Raw genomic sequence first — 10,559 nt, 5'->3', positions numbered from 1 at the left:
AGGTATATTTTAGGTTTTCAGGGTAGCTCAGGCTAAAAGCATAAATGAGTCCCATAATCATTCTTTCTGATACAAAATGAGAGTGCTATATGAAAAAAAAAAAAATACACTATACCAATATGCTTGTTTTCCTACCAATGCAGCATAAATATGGTATATTTGTTTTTGAAATGTAATAACATAGTGCAAAGTAGGCGGGGCTCTAGGTTACATAATCTAATGTGAATGTCCAACTTCTCAAAAACCTCAGCACAGACAAATTGTATAATTGTTTATAAAATGTAATAACGTGGTGCAAAGTGGGAGAGGTTTCATCAACTATAATGCGCAATATCTCTGAAACCAAACCAGCACATACTTTCGTTTTTGCAGCACAAATCAGCACAGATGCAGTGCAAACGAATGTTATCTTTGTTTTTTGCCAAAAATACCCGGAAGTCACAGAGAATGGCAGAAAGGGTTAGAAACGGCGAGGGATCGGCGTATAACACGCACCCCCAATTTCCCCCTGATTTTAGGGAGGAAAGTGCGTGTTATACGCCGATAAATACGCTACCCTTTTTGGAAAGTAGACAGTCCAAGGTATTTACTAAGAGGCATGGAGAGTTCGTTGTAATTAAAATAAGGAAATTAAAAAAAAAAATTCACAATTTTTTTTTTTTTTAACATGCTGTCACCAGTGCAGTACAGTATCATCATATAACGGTGTGGGGGCATTCAGGGACACTTACTGGTGACAGTATGATCAAATATATATATTTTCTTCTTTTTTTTTCATTTTGTATTTAATTTTTTTTTCTTTTTTACAATTTTTTTTAACACACTGTGACCAGAGCACATTGATGTTACCATAGTAACATTGTACTAATCTGGGAAAGTAATTGGTATTTTTTTACACATTATGATTGCTTATAGCAGGGAATTTCATTGCTATAAGCAAGCATTTTACTGAATGAAATCGATTCATTCAGTTTGTGTTGTTGTGATTAGCTGTGATTGGCCAGAGCTAATCACAAAGTAAAGATGGGCTGTGATTGGTCCTGTGTGTACCATGTGATCACAGCTAGCAACACAATTGTATACAATAGATGGCATTAAAGGAAACTATCCATTGTTTACGACTGTCATGTGACCTGCCATGATTGGTCACAGCAGTCACATGGTACTGGCATCGAGCCGATACACTGATCAATCATTAGCTGCGTCCGATGTACACAGTCTGTGACATATTGCGCCACCGTGCAGCCATGCGAGCGCCACCTTCTGGGATGACATTATATGGAGTCCACTCCAAAGGATGAAAGGCCAGCTCAGCCATCAATCTGCTATAGCTTGACGTAAACTACGTTGGCTAGGTTAACGTAAACTATCACGGATCTGTGATATTGTACAAGGATGGCTTTTTAATGATAAAAGCTGTAAAAAGTAACAAATACCTGGTAGTGTAACACTGATACGTTACTTAGCATGTTGCACTTACTAAGAAAAAATAAATCAGATTCTGATATTATTAGGTACACTTTAACCACTCTTACTAGGGGTGCACCGAATGGAAATTTTGGTACCTACAATGTACTTTGCTGAAAACCACAACCGAAAATTACAGTTTTTTAAAAATATTTACATTTTTATATATAATTGTATTATATTTCACTTTGTAATTAATATCATCAATTTAAATTAATATTCATTTATTGTTGGCCATTATTGGCACCTTTAGTGCAAGAAAAGCTCAAGAAAAATGCAGTCTGCAGTCTGACCAACTCTTGTATCATGTCCTCAGTCTCTAACCATCTCTTGTATCAGGTCCACAGTCTCTTACCATCTCTTGTATCATGTCCTCAGTCTCTAACCATCTCTTGTATCAGGTCCACAGTCTCTTACCATCTCTTGTATCATGTCCTCAGTCTCTAACCATCTCTTGTATCAGGTCCACAGTCTCTTACCATCTCTTGTATTATGTCTGCAATCTCTTACTTAAACTTAAACACACTGCTAATAGTATTAGCAAAATTTCCATTTGGTGCATCTCTAGCAGATGTTAGGTGTGACCTCAACAAGTCACCTATTTGTCAGGTTATGTTACCGTTTCCCAATTGTTAGTTAGAGTTCTTATCTGAGCAAAGAGACACAGAAGTATTCAGTATTTCTGCTCAGAAGTCCGTCGTTAACTCTAACTGTCTCTGACTGACTGTGTCTCTGAGGCTTGTTTATTACATCTTTTATAGACAGAAAAGGGCAAACATCAGCAAATGTAAAAAAAACAACATTTTCAAAGTAAAGACAATTCTCCGGGTGTTATCAGCTGATAAGACAATCTTCTGGGCGTAGACTGCTTTTTAGGGCTGATGCGGCCTCTTCTTGATGAGTACGTGACTAAAGATGACTAGTCCTTATTTTAAAGAGAAGGATAGAAAAATATATGTATTTAGTAAAACATAAGGTCAACCATTTTGTATACCTTAATCCTTACATTTCCCCCTTTGACATCACCCCTCCCTCTTGCCCTGGGTCCACCTGAACAAGTTCTAGTCGGCCTATATCCAGAGTACTCTCCCTGACCGCGAGTTGTCAGAGGGGTATACACCCATCCCCCTGGACAGTACCAACATCTAAAATTCAGGAAGAGTGGCTTTTCTGACAGATGGGTGATGTCAAGGATCTAAATCTACCTATCTTCACAAAAGTTCCATCTTTTCCGCATCATTTACCTTGGCTTTCTTGCAAAAGCACATAAACAACTTAAAGCATGCATAAAAGAAAAATACGAATAAGAGCACCACTATAATCGTCATTGCTGCCTTCTTAACCCAAGAGAATAACCCTGAGAAACTAAAAGTTCCACCAAACGGATCCCAGTCGCGACCAATATTTCGGGCCTTCTCTTGTAAATTCTTTACTTCCGTACGGTGTTGTGCAATGATGTCATAATAATCAGGTACCTCAATGCTGGTGTTATGTATCCAAGTACAGCACTCATAGTCCTCAGTAGTTTCACAGAGTCCTGTCAATGCTGCACTCATACTTTCAATTGCTAATTCATGTAATTCTAATTGTTGTCTGATGGCTCTGGTCTCCAGATTTAACTTAGTAATGTCATCAGAGTTTTTCTCCAAAACATCATTAATAATTCCTGTATAGTTATTTAGTCTTTTCATTAAGTCTATACCCCATCCTGTCCAGGACGGGAACCAAACCCATGCCATGTCCTTCTTCAGGAATATTTCTCTTTTACTACGATACCTGAGGGGATATCTAGGGTGCATGCTAGCTTCTAATAGGTGATCACCTCGTTCATCACCTACTACTCCCATTACTGGTACTAAACTTGCGAGGTAGCACCATCCCTGAGCTTTTCTAGGTATCCAAGTATAACATTTATCCTCACAACAGATGTATATATTATTTCCTAGAGCTACTGATCTTGAACTGATATCATTTCTATAACGAGAGGTGTATCCATAGAGGGATAAGTTGGATACTAACCACCTAACATTATTATCCACAATGTTAGTGAGGAAGTCAGATAATGTCTGGTGTGTGCTGGAATTACTGGGATAGAAGCTTCCATTTAATACGACAATGGACAAATTAAACTTGCTGTCTTGGCATTCTCCATTTCCTCCCGTTGTGTTCCCTAAGTTGAAACACCAATCAGGGAAAAAGGCGAGACCATTTGACTTAAACATTACTGTTTCATTAGTATTTGTTCTAATTATGTTAATGCTACTGTTAGCAAGATCAGTATAGTTTATAGGAACTGCCATCAGTGGTATACTTGCTGTGCTGGGGTGTAATTTGCTACAAATCCAACATTTCTCATATCCTGACTTCTGGGCATAAGCATATTTAAACTTCAGTAATAACATTTTTTTAGAAAATCCTTCATCCTTGTGTATTTTATTCTGTGAGGTAACCAAACTATTAGCCAGAATTACTGAAACAATAAAAAGATACATGTTGTCATTTGCCAACTGGCTCCTTTTTACAATGAGAAGCGTGGATCCAGGTAGGTTTCCCTTCCAATTTCACTGAGGTTGCTGTAATCAATAGCACCTGGAAAGGACCTTCAAACCTTGGTTCCAGTGTCTTTCTGGTATGTTTCTTTACATACACATAGTCTCCTGGTTGTAGATCGTGTGTACCTGTGACAGAATTAGGGTCTGGAAGAGAAGAATACACACTCTTGTGGATTTTAGTCAGACGTTGTTGCAACTGTATTACATACGTAGTTAAACTATCACATTGTAATTGCATACTTTGAGGAAAATATAAACCTAATCTAGGTGCACTTCCAAACAGTATTTCATATGGGGATAACCCAGTTTTTCCTGTTGGGGTGTACCTAATAGAGAACAAAGCTAAAGCTAGGCACTCAGGCCATGGTTTGTTCAACTCCTGCATAGCTTTTTGTATTTTCAGCTTGATTGTACCATTTACTCTTTCTACTGATCCTGAACTCTGTGGATGGTAAGGAGTATGAAAACTTTGTTGAACCCCTAACATTGCCATCACATTTTGCATTATTTCTCCCGTGAAATGTGTCCCCCTATCTGATTCTATTGTTTCTGGGAGACCAAACCTAGGTATCAGCTCAGTAATCAGTTTCTTGGCGGTGGCTTTTGCCGTAGCTGATTTCACAGGATAACTTTCTGGCCAGCCTGAAAATAGGCAGATGCACACGAGAACAAATTCAAAGGGGCCGCTCTTAGGCATTTGTATGTAGTCAATCTGCAGTCTCTGAAAGGGATATTGGGCCCGGACCTGATGTTTACGTGGGGTTTTCACTCTCTGTCCTGGGTTATTAATCAGACAGATTTGGCATGCAGCACAGTAGTTCCTTGCAGTACTACTGAATCCAGGGGCTAGCCATCCTTGGCTTACAATCCTATACATAGAATTGGAGCTGACATGAGTGGGTAAGTGAACAGCCGCTGCCATTGCGGGGTATAGAGAAGCAGGTAGGCATATTCTGCCTCCTTCCCTCCATATATTGTCAAGGCCTGGTGCAGCTCCCTCTTTAACCCAACGGTCCTTCTCAATAGCCCCTGCTTGTTCCTGTAGTTCCATTAGCTGCTGCCATGTGGTTTCGGGCATACTCACCTGTACCGTGGCTAAGGTCTCAGGGCTTACTTCCCCTAGAGCTGCCTTCTTTGCAGTTAAATCTGCAAATGCGTTTCCTTTTGCCTCAGTTGTTTTTGCGCTCGTGTGTGCCGCTATCTTCATGATGGCTACTCTTATAACCTTTTGAAGATTGTTCAGGACTCTTTTGATTCCTTCACCATGTTTAACAGGTGTGCCTGCTGCTGTAAGGTAACCTCTAGCTTTCCATATGTGGCCATAATCATGTGCAACACCGTAGGCGTATGCGGAATCAGTGTAAATGTTCCCTTCTTGTCCCTCCAAGTGTTCTAGGGCTTTCTCTAGAGCGGTTAGTTCCGCTTCTTGTGCCGACATGTGTGCTGGTAGTGACTTTGCCTCAATTACCTGTGTGTCCGTTACCACAGCATAACCTGTGTGATATTTACCTTTGTCATCGGCAAATCTACTACCATCTATGTACAGTGTGTGTTCTGCATTTGTAATGGGTATGTCTGTGACATGTGGGAACCCCGTGGTTTCTTGTTCCATAAGTTGAAAACAATCGTGTTCATCAGATGTTATGTCATGAAATGAAAGTGTGTCAGAATCCTGAGTATCTTGTGCTGTGTCTACACCATTATCATCATTACTCCCCCCTGTCAAATCTGTCTGTAATGGTAAAAGCTGTGCTAAGTTAAAAGAAGTGCATCGCTGAAAGGTAACATTGGGGGGTAGGAGCAAAGTGCATTGTAGACGCAGCTGCCTTGCCATTGATATGTGTTTTGGTTGGACCTGTGATAAGATGGCGTGTATGTCATGTGTGGTATGTACCACTACAGGATTGTCTAAGACAATTTCTGAGGATTTGTCAATGATAATTGACACTGCTGCAACTGCTCGTACACAGGACGGTGATCCTCTAGAGACAGGATCGAGAGCCGCCGAGAAGTATGCTACCGGCCTCTGTTTGATGTGTTGTTGTGTCAACACCCCTGTTGCGTGTCCCGTGATTTCAGCAATGTACAAATGAAATGTTTTGGTATAATCAGGGATCCCGATCGCAGGTGCCGAAATTAGTAACCTTTTTAAGGTGCTAAAAGATTCATGACCTGCTTCTGTGAGTACATAGGGTACTATTTTCAAGCAATCATATAATGGCTGCATCAGAGAACTGGCATGTGGTATCCATTGTCTACAATATGATACCATTCCCAGAAACATACGAAGTTGCTTAAAGTTGCGTGGGATATTCATTTGTCTTATGGCCTGGACTCGGTCTTCAGTGAGATGTCGAGTACCCTGGGATATACAGTGGCCCAAAAAGACAACCTTTTTCTGGCATACCTGTAACTTAGTTCTATTCACCTTGCACCCTTTTTCAGCCAGGAATTGTAACAATGATAGAGTGGCTTTTAAACAAGTATCGTTATCCGGACAACATAACAATAGGTCATCTACATATTGCAACAATACACAAGTGTCAGGTGGTTGCCATTCCCCCTATTTTTACTTTTTAAGGTTTAGTCAGTGGGGCATCAGTCAGGAGTCCGTCATAACCACTTATGGGTATGGTGTCACGGGACGTCATGTGTGGAGGGACTACTGAATCAGACAACAGACTGCGTGACGCTCCTGTGTCAACCAAACAAGGAATATGTTTACCTTCCACCTTCATCAACATGTGGAGCATTTTGTTCTCTGATTCAGCTAGGACTGGGGCAAGTCATGCGGTCGGATCGTCCCTATCATTGGTACGCCTCTGTCTGTAGTCCCTCGTGTCTCTGTCCGTGTTTCCTTCCTGTTCGTCTTTTATCCTTTTCCTACAGTCTCTTTTTATATGTCCCACCTTGTTGCAGTAATAACAGGTAAGAGGTTTACGGGAGGAATTCCCTCCTTCATTGACCCGGGCAACAGTGTTAACTCCCGGTGTCCTTCTGGGTTTAGTTTCTGCTAAATCAGCCTCTATGCCTTGTGCTTTCTGCAACAATGTTCCTCTGTCCCGTATGGCTCTCCATTCGGGAGTACATGCCTTCAGTTTGTCACCTATTTGGGGTACTAGTCCTTCCATAAACTGTCGATTGAAAGCCCTAATGGTGACGGGTAAGGCTAAATCTAGACCTTCGTCAGCCATCATGCTTTCCATGTTGAGGTAAAATTCTGTAACAGTCTGACCTGGGGCCTGTTTTATGGGCGCTGTCGAACCCCTTTCCTGCTGTTTCCCTTGGCAAAATTCTCGTAACTGAGCAATAAACAGGGGTCTAGAGTCTATATGACGGGGGTGTATTCCTGGTGGATCTGTGGTAGGATCCCCTTGTGGTCTATGTGGAGCAATTTCATTCATAAATTGATTAAACATCGTTAGTGTCATTTTATGTCTACATATATCTTCCCCATCTTGCCAAGTTGCTTCATGTGTGTCTAGTAATTGTGTCACGAATCTACAGAATGCGGCAGGTTTTGCTACGGGATCAGGAGCATTCTGTATTAATGCCATAAGAGTGTCAGCCGACCAAGGTGTCCATGTCCTCAGAACGACTTGTCGAGTCACTGTAGGTGGCTGTCCTGCTTGACCCGCATTTGGATTATTTACTTGTATTACCCTAGTCCGACTATGGACTGGAGCTAGGGGCTCTGGTCTTTGAGCGCCGCAATGTACACATTCCTGTGCCCAGTCTGGGTTCTGGATACCGCATACTCGGCATACCCATCCTCTTCCTCTTAAGGAAGGATAAAGTTTTGGTCTTTCATTACCTGGTGTGGTAGTGTTATAAGGAGGTGGAGTATCTCCCGTATTTACCCTATCGCCGGGAGCAGAAGGAAGACTTTTGCGTCGGACCTTCAAATCCCATCCACCCTTTTCCTGACAATACTCCCATCCCTCCTCTTTAGCCCTGTTGGAAACCTTAATTAAACATTGTATTTGTGATACCCATCTGTTCTGCAATATCTCTCCCTGTCTGTCTTTCTTTATTTCTTCCCAACCTTCTACACTTAATCCATTTTCTCCATCCATCCCCAATTTCTTGAGAATCCTATTTGTGCCCTGTGCCTTATCCTTCCCATACAACATTGTAATTATGTCTTTAACAGCATAACATTTCTGAGATTCCTCCTGGGGTTTACCATGTGTCTGGCCCATTTTGACAGTCCTGCCTAGGTGGCGTTTGGATCACTTATTAAGTGTCTCGTTGCCTTCTCCTCCTAGGGTGCCAAAATACTAAAAAACCTCTCCTATATGAGATCGAATTACTTTATATGCTAGCCAACTGACAAATATTATGACCAGACTGACAGCTACAACATATACAAGCATTCCCTTTTGGTGGCCAAACACATATGACTAGGTCTCCGGGCTTTGTGGAGACCTTATTTCCGTCCCATTACCATGGAATCTCTCAGCATTCGTTTCTTATTCCTGCTTTATTGAGGCAGTCAGGACTTATACTTTCAACCCGTTTTTAGGCTCATGAATCAAAAAGCGTATATCAAACTTAAGTGTCGGACCCCCAAAGTACTCTTACGAGTTAAGGGCGCATTCCGTTACCCATTGGGATGATATATGTTTCAATTCACACCATACAAACAGGGCTTATCTCATTCACAACAGACAGATGACAAGTAGACAGACAAGAAACAACGGTAACATAAGCCAAAATATTAAGTTCAAGACCCACTTACTACAGAGGTTGGTTTTTACCTGAAGAACAATTCAGACAGATCAGGTGGGCACAAATCTAAGAAGCACAGAGTTTATAAGAAAATAAAGCTTTTCTTACCTGCGCAGGATTTGTCTGTGGTTCTTTGATGTGCCCGACCATTTCGTTCCGTCCTTATGTTCGTTCGCCTCTTGTAGTTTCTTCAGCGAGTCCCTATTCGCGGCGCCAGAAATGTTAGGTGTGACCTCAACAAGTCACCTATTTGTCAGGTTATGTTACCGTTTCCCAATTGTTAGTTAGAGTTCTTATCTGAGCAAAGAGACACAGAAGTATTCAGTATTTCTGCTCAGAAGTCCGTCGTTAACTCTAACTGTCTCTGACTGACTGTGTCTCTGAGGCTTGTTTATTACATCTTTTATAGACAGAAAAGGGCAAACATCAGCAAATGTAAAAAAAACAACATTTTCAAAGTAAAGACAATTCTCCGGGTGTTATCAGCTGATAAGACAATCTTCTGGGCGTAGACTGCTTTTTAGGGCTGATGCGGCCTCTTCTTGATGAGTACGTGACTAAAGATGACTAGTCCTTATTTTAAAGAGAAGGATAGAAAAATATATGTATTTAGTAAAACATAAGGTCAACCATTTTGTATACCTTAATCCTTACACAGACATGATACTGGAGATGGTCAGAGACTGCAGACATGATAAAGAGATCAATGCAACCTCCCCAGTGTCCATCAAATGCAGCCTCACCAAAGTCTGTCAGATGCAGCCTGGCCAGTGCATGTTAGATGCAGCCTACCAGTGCATGTAATGCCACGTACACATGATCGAATTGTCCTGCGTACTTAGTCCAGCAAACAATCCGGCGGATAGTCCGGTGGACTTTCTACCGCACGGACTTGCCCACACACGGACACATGGAAAGTCCGGCGATTGCTAACGCAATGACGTACAGCACGTACGACGGGACTAGAAAAAGGAAGTTCAACAGCCAGTAGCCAATAGCTTCCTTTTCGTACTTGCTTCTGAGCATGCGTCATTCTTAGTCCGCCGGACTAGCATACTCACGAATGTATTGTCCGGTGAAATGCGGTCCGGCGGACTAAGTCACTGGACAATTTGATCGCGTGTACGCGGCATTAGATGCAGCCTTTCACCAGTGCCTGTGAATGCAGCCTGCCTGTGCCCGAATCAGAGCGGCGATCTCCCACTGTGTCACGGAGCTGGATTTGAATTGCCGGGCCACAGTAGCAATGCCCCCTCCTGTGATCACGTCACACTGTTACTACAGCCCAGGCAATTCAAATCCCGCTCCATGACACAGGGAGATCGCCACTTTGTAAGGGGAGGAGGAGGGAGTGTAGGACCAGGAGGACAGGACACTGAGCCACCAGGATGACACCCCGCAATGAGCAGCACCCGGCAGCGCGGCCACCGCTGCTGGGCATGTGCAATAATCTGCTTTTTTTTTTCAATATGCCACAATATGCCGATAATACAAGTTTCGGGTGCCGAAATCTTGGTGCATCCCTAACTTTTATTGTAAAGAAACCCTTCTTAAACTGATGAAATTGACATCCTGTTCACTGCAAGCTCCTTACTGTCTCTTACATACAGGCAGCAATCAAACTTGGCTTGAGAAAAAACTTTTAATTTTTTTTTTTTTACATGATCCACATTGATACACATTAAAGAGGAGAGCCAGTTTAAAAAAAAAACATTTTTAAAAGTCAGCAGCTGCAAACACAGGGAGCCATCCTGGCCAGGAGAACACAGTGATTATTGCTATCTTGGCCGATTCTAACCATCTATGGCC

At 42.0% G+C, this 10,559-nt stretch overlaps 1 long non-coding RNA gene across 1 annotated transcript; it reads right to left on the bottom strand.

Annotated features, from left to right (window-relative positions):
• Positions 1 to 2,194: 2,194 nt before the first annotated feature.
• Positions 2,195 to 9,376, bottom strand: LOC143987268 (uncharacterized). Its single transcript, XR_013276622.1, has 2 exons — positions 8,859 to 9,376; positions 2,195 to 2,392 (listed from the first exon to the last, which is right to left on the bottom strand). It is a non-coding gene; the product is annotated as an uncharacterized LOC143987268 (long non-coding RNA).
• Between the last annotated feature and the right edge of the window lie 1,183 nt (positions 9,377 to 10,559).

The sequence above is a fragment of the Lithobates pipiens genome, unplaced genomic scaffold, assembly GCF_037356315.1.
Source record: "Lithobates pipiens isolate NorthernLeopardFrog02 unplaced genomic scaffold, aLitPip1_a1.2 Scaffold_18, whole genome shotgun sequence".
NCBI lineage: Eukaryota > Metazoa > Chordata > Amphibia > Anura > Ranidae > Lithobates > Lithobates pipiens.
Note: the sequence above shows the minus strand (reverse complement) of the source record. Positions and strands in the feature narration are given on the sequence as shown.